Raw genomic sequence first — 13,249 nt, forward strand, 5'->3', positions numbered from 1 at the left:
ACCATCAGAATGAATTTCAGGAGCCAAAATGCTCTCTCTGTGCGGTCTGAGCAGGAGCAGTCACCATTAAGAAAAAGAGGTTGGAATAGGCCAATATATATATGTGGACTGTCCCTAGATAAGGTGACTGTTCTTTAAGTTCTCAAAGCTCTTAACCTAGCTCAAGCTTGTCATCTGAACTAACCAGATGTTTAACTGAGAATCAATCACAGTCAGTCCATCATTTCAAAAATAAGACTTTAGAGCCTTCTTGCCCCAAAATGGCAACGAGACATTCCGTTTGGGCGACTGGAAGCTTGGTTTAAGGAGCCATTTGGTGCCTAGCTTATATATCTGAGTTTCTAACACTGCCTCCATAAAATTGTCTCATCCATCTTTTAAAGCCATCACTGTCTCCTGAGTGAGGGAGTTCCATAGTGTAATAGTAGATATTTTTAAAAAATACAAACAAATTGAGCTAATTCAGACAAGGGAGAGAGGGAAAGCAAGAAGTAAAAACTGATATTATGAAAACCAAATCTTTTTTTTTTTTTTTTTGGAAGGGAAGAAAATTAAGAGAGGACATGCGAGCCATTTTCAAACATCTAAAAAGCTGCCAAAAAAACCAGGAGAACAATTGCCTCCAAGGCCCACTGATGGAAGGACAAGAAGTAACTTGTTCCAAGTTGCAGTCCCTCAGATTAAAGCTGGGCAACAGGAAGAAAAACTGGTACCTTTAACAACTGGGTAATGGAACAAGCTGCTGAAGAAAGTTGCCCAGTCGTGTCTGCCTCGGTTTGATGGGAGGAATTTTCGTAAGAGACACGAAGAACATCTACCTAAAGGGACGGTTTTAAGTCAATAGTCAGCCAAATTAGATTAATCTCAACAATGCATTCCAACTCTTGTAATTTCCCCAATTCTATGCACTAAGATCCAAAGACAGGGGGATTTTGCATATGGAACAGTACAGCTAAGCCTCTGAATGGCAAGCGCGAATTGGCTGTCTTGCACAGAGGAGAGATGAGGAATGGAGCAGGGCATGTAATTGTATGTTCTGCACTGCTGCATTTCAGGCTGCAATCTTGCGCACACAGGCCTAGTTCACACAAACAGATTAGGTTGTTAAGCGGTTCCCAGACTGTATAAATTATGCAAATTCAAAGAGTTGAAAATGGGGGGGGGGAGAGAGGGAGAGGGAGAGAAAGAGGCATCGCTTCCCACGCTGTACATATAATTTATTTTGTCCCCCCATTACCTTTGGCTCAAACAGACTTTGCAGGGTTCTGAAACAATACTAAAACCCGTTTCCTGCTGCTGAAAGTGGGATATGCCTGTATGCAACACAAGCCATCATCTCTCTTCAAACCACCTTCTACTCTCCAGATTAATATTACATCTTGTCTACCTGGTGTTATACCCGACACTTCCTGCAAAAAGCTCAAAGCAGCTGACGTATGGTTCCGAGAGTCTTCCACTGACAGGTCCAGACCCTCTAAGCTTCAGCAGTAGACAAGGAAAACTGTTCAAAGCTGGAGCACAGCAAATCTCTCACAACGAAGAACAACAATGCTCTGGAATAAGTACTGTATTTTGCAATCTGCAATCTCAACACTGAGAACTGCGTGCCGAGACCAGACAAAGGATGTAACGGCTTTATTTCTTCCAATTCCCAGCTGAGTGGTGAGAGAACAACTCCAACAGCCCCAAAAGTCCTGACCAAAAAAAGCATAGTAGGAAATCCAACTTTACCTTGGACTAACAAGTCCACATCTGTGCGGATTCCACTGAATTGGAAAAACCGTAGGGAAAGGAAAATTAAACCATTCCTTGCCCAGAGCCCCACATACTTAAGAGAAACGTCCTGGACCAGCCCAGCCAAGGGGAGCACATTAGCTGAAACTGAAGAGAGCTTTTGACAAGTTTCATGTTTTGACTCGTGTTTCTAGAGGGGTTGTTCTTTCTGTCAGGCTGGGCAGAACCGCCAAGGCAAAGAGGGAAGGGGGAATTCCAGCAAGCTGCAGTTGCAAGTAACCCAGTTTCCTATATCCATTTGCTTTCTGTGTGTGTGTGTCAGCAGAAGAGGAACTGCAAGGAAAAGCAGTAATGATGGGGGGGGCGTGGGGGGGGGGCTGGAGAGAGAATAGTCTCCTCTTCTCAATACAGGTGCACTTGTGGGTAGCCTGTATGCAAGCTAGCAAAAACCCAGTGCATGTGCGAATGTCCTTCCTCTCCAAGAGTTTAAGGGCAATTGCATCCTAATTTATTCATTCTTTTTAAAGTGTGCAGCCTTACATTTCCCACGAAGAGCCAAGGCGAGGTGGCAGACTTGTCACAAACCCTCCCAATTCTCCTGCAGCCCTTAATGTACAAAGGGCAGTCTGCAAAGAGCCGGACCTTACCCGTACCTCTAAGCCTCCACTGCTTTCCCAGTTCCTTCCCAAGGCCCTTCTGTAAGGGAAACAAAATCTTCTGCCTTGCAAACAAAGGAATACGCATGTTTAAACTATTCAATATTTATCCAAGAGGGTGCAATTTCCACTCCACTTACAGATTTACTGTTTGGGGGGCTGAGGGAGGGAAGGCTCAACAGATGCTCTTCATAAAGCTTTCTAGCTACAGAAATGCACCCGGCAACAATAAGCAAACCCAGCACAAAAAAGGGGTTGCTGCCTGTGTGTTGTGTGTGTGAAGCAGCCACTAGCCAGCTGTGCGGCGGTTTGAAATCATGACCTGATTTTTCAATTATGCCTCCACTCCTCCTTTATCCATCTGACACAAGAAAGGGGGGAGATCTGCAGGAAGGGAAGGGAAGGGGGGCAGGACACCAGCGGTGGGCCCAAGCCCTAGTGACACACTTCCAGTTTCTCTAAGACAGGGAAACCCAGCAGTTTGCCATGCACCTCTGCCCAGGAAGAAAAAGAAAGGACCAACCTGGCTGGCGCTCTCACAACGAGGATGTATTGAGTTGTGATGCTGATAAGATCCGGGAAAGGCTCTCCTTCGGTTGCTTTCCTCTTCTTTCTTTCTTTTTGCAGTTCCAAGACCGATGTAGTTATTTGCTTATTTCCCGCGGGATCCCCGGGAAGGGCTCCATGTCCATTCAGCGCAGCCTTTGCACGGACGCTCCTCTTTCAGCAAGCATACCAGCCCGGGCAGCCTGTTGTCTGCGCTCCAGAAGCAGGCAGACCGCGGGGAGAGTTTGCATAGCTCCCCTTCCTCTCTTCCCGGGAAGGTCTTCTCTTCTCCTTCCGCCTCCTTCTCGGGATCTTGCAGCTACGATCCTTTTTCTTTCAAAAAAGCGCCGTGCCTTTTTTTTTTTTTTTTTACTGAGAGCTCTCCTCTTTGCAAAAGCAGGTCTCTTGCGCGCTTCTTCTTGGGACTTCTCGCGCGCGCGCTCCCCTTGCAAAAAAAAAGGGGGGGCCCTCGCGCAGCAGATCGGAGCTGGGTTGGGGGGCGGGTAGGCAAGGGAAAAGGGGGGCTCGCTTCTCCTCCGCAGCCTGTCTTGTGGGGGGAGCTGCAGGCTCCGTGCTTGATCGCCGCCGCCTCCTCCCTCCCCCTCCCCAGCGCCCCACTCCAAGCAGACACCGGCGAGGGCAGCTGCTGTATTTCCCCCCTCGCTTTGCACCGGCTCCGGCGGCCCCAAGCAGAGCAGCCGCGCGTACGGGAGGCGGAGCTGCACGCCGAGGCCCTGCCTTCCCCCGCTCCCCGCCAGCAGTGGGCTTAGGGGGACTCCAGAGATCATCCAGCCCAGCCCTCCAGCTGGAGAAAAACGCTCCTTGCGCCGAAGCTCGCCAGTGCGAAAGAGAGAGGAGCTGGGGCTTAAACCTGCCCGTGAGAAAAGGACACGCCACCCATCAGAACATGCTGCACTTTAGCCCGGCATCGAAACCTTTTTTTCTCTCTCTCTCTCAGCCACAATACATTCCTAGTCTTGCAGTGTAGTCATGGTCTGCCTTACAGAGGCTCTGCAGATAGAAAAAGCTTTGAACATCTGTACACTGGTTGTTATTAATAGTTCGGTGGGGAGGGGAAGCAAAACACCTTCTGCCCATGCCCAGAGACAATCTCTTTAGTTTCAGCTTTCAGACATTTTGTAAAAAACTGTTAGGGGATTCCTCACGTGCCTTTAACCCAAGTTAGCTGTGTCGTATATTGAATGTTGACATATTACCACAACCTTAGTAAAGTTTCCAGATTTGAAATACCAGAGGAAGAGGAAGATAGCATTGCAATTTAATTTAAAAGCTGCCATGGGGCAAAGCGGTGGGGGGCAATTTCCCCTCCCCAAATCAATCAATAAAAATACTTAACTAAAAGTAGAAATTGTGAAAAGATTTTGACAGATTTTCTGAGCACTTGGGATCAAAAGAAAGTAATTTAATACAACTGTTGTTGAGACATTTCGTTCGGAATCTGCTAGACTGAACCAGACAGAGGATGATGATCCCCCCCATAAATCCTGACTACCTGCCTCTCCCCCCACAACAACATAAATCCTGGCTACGCCCATGAAGCTGCCATTTCTCTCTGGAAGAAAAGCAGCCATTAATATTTTGCCGTTTATTCCATAATGCTGAAATACACCAGAAGCAAAATCGCCTGAAAATATGAATTTGCAACTAATTCAATTTGCATAGCTAAAGCGTCAGTGGGTTGATCTATGGATTAAACCTTGTGTTAGGGAGAAGGGATTGTGTGTGTTTTTCCTTTTCTGAGCCGTGATCAGACACCTCAAGCATACCTTTATGCACCACTGCAGAGGTTTTGCCTAAAAGGCAAGTAAAAACAGACCAGGCTCCTGAACCATTAAATATATGTGTAGAAGTGGCAATTCCAGCATTTGCATGATGACAAGGTGTACTTGCTGAAATTATATCTTCTACACTGCTAACAGCGGTGAAGGAGCCTTGTCGTCTTTTGCACCTGGCAACCCTACTGATACTCCTCACACAAGAAAATCAAAACTGCAACTTCATTAAAACGGTACTTTTCCATGCAACTTAGAAACCAGATGCTTTTTTTCATTTCCAATCCACAAATCAGCACGTTGCCCAGTGTATCAAACACAGATCGTTAAACTTTGCTCAGAATATGTCAACTGAAGAGTCTCATGTGCTATAATTGCTAGATCCTGTTTGGAAAAACCAAAAATGGGAAGGGAGAAATGACATTCTGCTTGCCAGTGCACAAAAGACAAACATACATAAGGAAATGTGCAAAGGAAGAAAGCAGCCGGCAGAAGAGTTGCAGAGGAAGAAACATGGAGAAAGATTTAAATACACACATTCACCCTAGGGCAGCTCTGCTCCAAATTACCACCATCCCTACCAGCCAAGAGGTTTGTCCTCAAGTCTAACAAAAGCAGCCATATGGGTTTTGTTATATGTGTTTTGAGTCCATGCAGAGCATCTGCTCCAGGATTAGCTACCAATTGGTTCTACTGCAGCAAGGTGTACACATAGTGAGAAAAGAGGCAGATGGAGAGGGGCTTGACAACCTGGGAAGGCAGCCCATCTAGGAGAAGGAAAACTCTGGTCCTAAACTTCTGCTGCTGCCTTGTGGGATTTCTTCGGGAGAAGGAACGGCCAAGGAGTAAATCCTATACAAATCCAGATTGGACCTAAGATGGTTGGATGGTGCTTTGTACGCCTCCTTCCGGCACTCCTGCAGCCCAGCTGCTGCCAAATCTGTTTTTCGGCTTTCCTTTGTACCATGTCAGCAAGGCCAAGAGGGAGGTCTTGTCGTCTGAGCAGCCCAGGACCTCCATACACGCTGCCAAGGCTTGTACCCTATTGGAGGTCACTTCAGTGCTGCTCAGTGGTTTGAGTTCGCCCTCAGAGTCACACGCCATTGCCTCTCGAGACAGGCGGATGCCAACAACTTATTAAATAGGGACTGCAAGGAGGATGTTGCATAAGGGATTGCGTAAGTACGTTTCCGAGCACAATTCAAAGTGTTGGTGCTGACCTTTTAGCCCTAAACGGTCCAGTATACCTGAAGGAGCGTATCCAGCCCCATCGTTCAGCCCGGACACTGAGGTCCAGCGCCGGGGGCCTTCTGGCAGTTCCCTCACTGCGAGAAGCCAAGTTACAGGGAACAAGGCAGAGGGCCTTCTCGGTGGTGGCGCCCGCCCTGTGGAATGCCCTCCCACCAGATGTCAAAGAGAAAAATAACTACCAAACTTTTAGAAGACATCTAAAGGCAGCCCTGTTTAGGGAAGCTTTTAATGTTTAATAGGTTATTGTATTTTAGTGTTTTGTTGGAAGCCGCCCAGAGTGGCTGGGAGGACCCAGCCAGATGGGCGGGGTATAAATAATAAATTGTTGTTGTTGTTGTTGTTATTTAAGGGGTACCCAACAATGGAACGAGGAAGCTAGAGAGGCAGTAATGACCAATGGGTGTCGCACAGCAGCTACAGCCAGCAATTTTACTTTTATACATTCCAGCTTTCCTCAAAGCGTTTTCCCTCATTTATTCCTCAGAACGAAGGAGAGAGAGTGATTAGGCCAAAGCCACCCTGTGAGCTCACAAGTGGTTGCAGCTAGAGGGGGTTAGACAATCTTCAGCCCTCAACGCTGTGCACAACTTTAAAGCACATTTGTCACGGATTTTGCTACCTCTGATAATTCTGGACACTGTAACCCCTCACATAGAGACAATTCCCAGAAACTGCTAACAAACTACAGTGCTCAGAATTCTTTGAGGGAGCAAACTCCGCGACAAATGTGCTTTAGAAGTATAGTCACACAGGTGGCAATGGGGGGCGGGGACTGAAAAGGAAAGGGTGGCAGAAAGGGGGTGCGCCCTTTGGCTCTGGTCTCACCCACCTCCACCCATCAATGGCATGCGGCCTCTGACAGATTAGCCTTGAGGGAATACAAGGGGGGAAAGAAAGACCATTCCCTTGTTCTGCAAGAAAACCCACAAACCTGACCATGGCATTGAGTCAGAAACACAGTGCTCCCTTCCTCTGCACTGCAACTCAGTAAAGCCATCCCAAGGCAACTCCTTGTTCTCAAGGCAATAGAGGGTATTTTAGTCTAGTCTAGTCCAGGGTACCTTCAAGATTCCAGTGCACCGTACAAAAGTGTAAAAGCAATTCCGATAGCATTAACTTAAAATATATTTAAACAAACAACAAAATATAGAGCAGGCTAAAACTAAAGGATTAAAAAGAGCTCTGGCTAAGTAGTATGTGGTTAGAATGTTATGTTGTTGTTTAGTCGTTTAGTCGTGTCCGACTCTTCGTGACCCCATGGACCAGAGCACGCCAGGCACCCCTGTTTTCCACTGCCTTCTGCAGTTTGGTCAAATTCATGCTGGTAGCTTCGAGAACACTATCCAACCATCGCGTCCTCTGTCGTCCCCTTCTCCTTGTGCCCTCCATCTTTCCCAACATCAGGGTCTTTTCCAGGGAGTCTTCTCTTCTCATGAGGTGGCCAAAGTCTTGGAGCCTCAGCTTCACGATCTGTCCTTCCAGTGAGCGCTCAGGGCTGATTTCCTTAAGAATGGATAGGTTGGATCTTCTTGCAGTCCATGGGACTCTCAAGAGTCTCCTCCAGCACCAGAATTCAAAAGCATCAGTTCTTCGGTCATCAGCCTTCTTTATGGTCCAGCTCTCACTTCCATACATCACTACTGGGGAAACCATGGCTTTAACTATACATACCTTTGTTGGCAAGGTGATGTCCCTGCTTTTTAATGTTAAGGTGATGTTTTAATGTTAAGGTGATGTCTCTGCTTTTTAGAATGTTAAGACTAGTACAAACTCCTACGCAGCACAAAGTTCATTGGGTGAACTTGAACCAGCCATTATCTCTCAGCGTAGATTACCTTGCAGGGTTGTAAGCAGTGCGATCTTTCTAGGAAAAGTGGTGCCAGAAGTCACCATGAACGTCTCCCTTGTTCTCTTATAATGGTAATGGCACCCACCTGAGAGGTGCTGGAACTGAGTTCCAGCTGAAATAAAGTCCTGGTTGTTAGGACAATAAAATGGGGAGGCGGATAACCATTCTTTCAATCCTTCAAGGAAAGGTGGGATATAAATATAATGAGAAATAAACAATGCCAGTGCAAATATAAGTGTCTTAACCCGGCACCCAAAAAAGTGTGATGTGCAGTATTGTGGACATATCCAGATCCCAGTGCCACAAGCAGAATTTAAGAAACAAAGTCTACATAGGCCAGGAAGATTATATTTAAAAAGAATACAGGTGAATCTTCAAGTCAGTTCAGCTAATTTTGTTCCCACCAGCTCCAATTGGACAAAGCTGATTTAAAATCTAAGTACTGTATACAAAGAGCACTTGTTTTCCGGATCTGGTGGAAGTTCATTGAAATTAAGAGTTGTCAAATCCCAGTACTGTATTTCTTTGAAAAGCCCCCAGACTGAACCTTGCGAGCTCCTGCGCTTCTGGGAGAACCACGTCAAGCACCGACTCAGATTAATTTGTGTCTTTTGCAATTGGTTGTTTTGACATTCGCAGAACAGAGGCCAAAGTAGCACAGCATGGCAGAAGGTATAGCTACTTAAATAAGGGAGGGTGGCAGAGAAAATGTGACATTGATTGTCTAAGAGAAATATGTTGAGAGTCCCTTTCCGATCCCGGTGCATGGAACTCCCCCAGAGTAATCAACATTTGGAATTAGACTGTGAGAATTTTGCTTTACAAGACTCTGTTTCAAAAGGACCAGTGGAAGCAACTTCACACAATTATATACATGAGATACAATCCACCAGGACTTTCTTTTGCACGAGCTGCTGTGCCATCAAAAGGAGCTGCCCAATAGTTTGTGGTGGTATCAACAAGCAGAAGGAACATTTGGGGTGAACTTGGCCGCTAGCTGATGGGTGTCCCATACAAGGTTTTCCAAATAAGAGTCCAATTCATCTAGTGCTTTAGGTATATTTCAGAGTTAAGATACGACTTGCAAAACAGTTCTGCTACTACAATACAAGGCTGAATCTACACAGATATAAAAAAAAACACTGTGAAAATGCTTTTTTAAAAAAAGTTTTAAAATATATATGGAATTTCCCATTAGCTCATCAGCACCACCTAGTGTCTCATTTGTACAATGCAATTAAAACACACTTAAAATGTTATATTTGCAGCTCTGAGTCCCAGGTCTGCATCTCTATACACGGATGGACCCACCCTGAGAAGCAGAACCAAGCTGTACAGAAACATCAAATGCTACCATTCTTGGACTGTGCCGTGTATAATAGTGAATTATATCTGAACAATCCACACACATCAAGCTCTTTTGCCTAACAAAAAAGCTAACATACCTGGGGAAAGGCTTCTGGCCAGCTGCCTCTCAGTTGTGCTAGTTTTCAACACTTGGGGAAGTTTTCTTCCAAACATGGGCAAGCATTGGGACCGTGTGAAGCTGAACAATCCCAGGTGAACTGTATCACTTTTTCTATCTGAAAGTCTAGCTCTATTACCAGAGATAGTGAGGACCAGATGCGCTAGCTGGGAACTTCACTACAGAGGGTTGCCCTCCAGCACAGGACCAAGATGCTGATATATGTGAGAGTGTTTTGTTTTTGTATTTAAATGGGTGGACAAGTCTGGTGTAGGTCTCTGTAGCACTTCATATATTACAGAGGAGGAAGAAACATGCATTTCTGCAATGGGTTAAACATGACTCTTAACACACTCTAAATATTTATTTGGGATCTGTGACCAGCTGAAGCTTCTGGGCATTGTTTTTATTGAGTGCAAATAGTATGATTGACCCACAGTGCAGAGGCAGGGATCTGTCTTTTCTGTAACATGTAAAGCATTTGTCAGGCATTTTCACACCCAACGCAAGAAGGCAGAGTGACACCAGTCCCAACACATTTTAAACACAGCAAATGTAATAAAATGGAGGCCGGAAGCAACAGTTTGAAGCAACTGCTTCATGTCACTTGATATTAATGCCAGCTCTGCAACAGACACGCACATATGCCACTTAGAGATTTTTAAATATTAAGTTTAGACAGCTCTATTTTTCTAGCTAAAAAGAAGTGCTGAAACTCACTGCGAACACCTCCCTCGTTCTTTTATCATGGCAATGGCGTCCACCTGAGTTCCGGCGAGTTCTGGCTGAAGAAAAAGAAAAAAGCCCTGAATTTAGAAATGTTTTTGAATAAATAAAATAAAATGTTGACGGTTTAACAGCTGCCTCCACAACCCAGTCTAGGTCTTAACACTAGCTGCAGGTAGCCCAGCTTGTAAAAATCCTAACAAAGCCCTTAATATCTCCGTCTCTCTGTCATTGTCTCTGTCTTTCTCATACACAAACACACAAGTACAAATCTGCCTCTTCTTCCCTGATAGGAAGAAAGTACAACTGCACACCTGCTCACATTCCCCTCTCACTATCCTGCATTTCACATTCCCTACTCCCCATGAGACTATTGCAGGGCATTTCAAGTTATGCCTACAAAAGAAGATGCTATATAATCGCAATAATAATTTTTTCTATGTGGTGGGGTGTGTAAGTTTCCACAGAACTGAATGTAAACGGGGGGGGGGGAATCTGCCAACTCTTTTACTATTACCAATTTTAATTTAAACAACCACCTAAGGATATCCATATTCAAATACAGTGGTACCTCTGGTTGCGAATGGGATCCGTTCCGGAGGCCCGTTCGCAACATGAAAAGAACGCAACCAGCAGCGGCACATCTGCGCATACGCGGGTTGCTATTCACCGCTTTTGCGCATGCGTGCGACGTCATTTTGCGCTCCTGCGCATGCGCGAGCGACGAAACCCGGAAGTAACCCTTTCCAGTACTTCTGGGTCGCCGCAGGACGTAACCTGAAAGAACGTAACATGAAGCGGACGTAACATGAGGTGTGACTGTATCTCAAGGGCTGCCACATGGAAGAGGGAACAAGCTCGTTTTCTCCTACTCTGGAGAGTAGGCCTCGAACCAACAGCTTCAAGCTACAAGAAAGGAGATACAGACTAAACATCAGGAAGAACTTTTTGTTTGGCGGTGGAACAGACTCTCTCGGGAGGTGGTGGACTCTCCTTCCTTTTAGGCAAAGGTTGGATGGCCATCTGCCATGGATGCTTTAGTTGAGATTCCCGCATTGCAGGGGGTTGGACTAGATGACCCTTGGGTCCCTTCCAACTCTATGATTCTATGACTATAGCAGATACTTTGAAGCTGGGCACCAGGCTGTGCCCTCTTGACCTGTCCTCCAAACGGCCACGTTCCACATGCTAGCCAATCAACCTGGTTCTGCCCACTTCTGGCACACACCCCTCCGGCATTTTTGCTAAACCCCAGGTTGGCAACCCTAACGTAAGCACTGCAGATTCCAAAGGCTTCCGCAGCAGCCCCAGACACTTAATCCCCCCTCGGTGGGGTTTTCAGCCACAGCCATTTATACTATAAACTCCCTGCACACTGCCCTCGCGGCTGGATAGCCTGACACATATTAAACAGGGTCTGATTCTGACAGCTGCTTCACACAAAAGGAACCGGGCGAGTTCTTTGTAATTAAAAAAAAATAGAGCTGTAGGCATTCAGGCCTTCTCAGGATCAGTGCTTTGATTCAATATGTGTAGTAAATTTCTTCACGTCTCATTCCCCCTTTTCTGCTCCATCTTTTTGCTACAAAGAGGAGCAGCTGACCCATACAGAGGAGCAGCCGTGGGGCTTCACCACTCTGCACCAGGGGTAGGGAAATGGGATGTGGATGCTTCGCTCAGAATGGCTAGAGCAACGTTCCCCCCCCCTTTCTGTGGAAATGGAGCGGCCCGTGGTCCCCCCTCTGCCCTCCCTCTGCTCAGAATGAAAGCAAAGGCTGAAAGACCCACTGCTTTGAATGAAGTTTGGGCAAAGTTCCTGTAGCCACAGATGTACACATACGCAGCAGCAAGCAAGAGCCAGACCCGCTGCCTCAAATCCCTGTGCTATCAGGGCAGGAGATGCGGGGAAGGGGAGGGGGAGGGGGGGCTCCCTCATATGGATTTTGTTTCAAGGCTCTGCTGAATGTCTCCATTTATTCTGCCACAGGATTTTGCTGCGCACGCATTTTTAATGAGGGCTTTTGCTGCCGCCGCTGCAAACTTGCAAGAGCATCCTACTGAAAACAAAAGTTCAGATGGGAATACAAAGCGGCAGCTCCCAAAACACTGCCAGCACCACCACATGCACAATAGGCTCATATAATCGCAATTTTCCAGTCCCCCCCCCCTTCAGACAGAGAAAGTCCTGCTTTTCAGGTTCCTGCCCCTCACGAAATCCCCATTCCTGTTTTGCCATTTGGATGAAGCATGGGCCTGCTTTGAAATTTCTTCTTTTTGTGAGCTCTAAAATCTTCCCCCCGCCCAGGTTTCAGCATTTCCCCCTTCCGTCTCTATAATTTAGTTGGGTCAGGGTGGGGTTCCTGCGTATGTATGTAAATGCATGCACAGGGGCACAAAACGCACTGTTCCCCTTGCAGCTCGTCCCTTCAGCTGGTAGCTGTGGCTGAAGGTGTTCAAAGTTACAGGAGGCTTTTCTTTAATATGCCAGATTCACTGAAGGATTTAAGACTCTATTAAATGCAACATGTTTGTGTGTTGTGGCCTGGAGGGGTGGGATAGAAAAATACCGTATTTTTTGCTCCATAAGACTCACTTTTTCCCTCCTAAAAAGTAAGGGGAAATGTGTGTGTGTCTTATGGAGCGAATGCAGGCTGTGCAGCTATCCCAGAAGCCAGAACAGCAAGAGGGATTGCTGCTTTCACTGCACAGCAATCCTTCTTGCTGTTCTGGATTCTGAGATTCAGAATATTTTTTTTCTTGTTTTCCACCTCCAAAAACTAGGTGTGTCTTGTGGTCTACACACCCTGCTTCAGAAGCCAGCAACAGACAGACTTTTGTGGAGCAACACAACGCGACCTATAGCTGATGGAGGAGAGCGTGTGCCCGTGATGGTTGTGAAAGTACACAAGCGCGTCTCTCTCTCTCTCTTTGTCGTCTGAGAAATGGTGGACGGTGTGAGCCTGCACAGGCCTATTTTTGCTTCGGAGCAGAGCAATTGGGGGGGGGGAGCAGGGAAAGAACCTCTGAGCTGGCAAAGTCAGGCCTGTGGTGTTGAGATACATAAAGAAACGAAAGATGGAGAATTCAAACTAAAACGCACAAAGAATCATATGCATCAGGCACTCCAGAAAAGCCCTCAGATATGTGCATTGTCAAGTCTGTGTATACAAAGTACAGGGGGGGGGGAGAGAAGGGTGAAATTTTTTGAAAACAAAAGGCAGAATGAAAA

At 46.4% G+C, this 13,249-nt stretch overlaps 1 protein-coding gene across 3 annotated transcripts in view; it reads right to left on the reverse strand.

Moving 5' to 3' along the window:
• LOC309521782 (ephrin type-B receptor 5) overlaps window positions 1-13,249 on the reverse strand; it is a 159,732-nt gene that overhangs the window by 135,616 nt on the left and 10,867 nt on the right. The window contains exon 4 of one of the 3 annotated variants that reach the window (XM_082204662.1): window positions 10,015-10,079. The gene's annotated coding sequence lies outside the window, so the exon portion shown is untranslated. Of the gene's footprint in view, window positions 1-1,731; window positions 1,880-2,913; window positions 3,296-10,014; window positions 10,080-13,249 lie in introns of those variants that run through there. The other 2 variants (XM_082204660.1, XM_082204661.1) reach the window with 2 other exon arrangements.

The sequence above is a fragment of the Podarcis vaucheri genome, assembly GCF_965113315.1.
Source record: "Podarcis vaucheri genome assembly, chromosome: 17".
NCBI lineage: Eukaryota > Metazoa > Chordata > Lepidosauria > Squamata > Lacertidae > Podarcis > Podarcis vaucheri.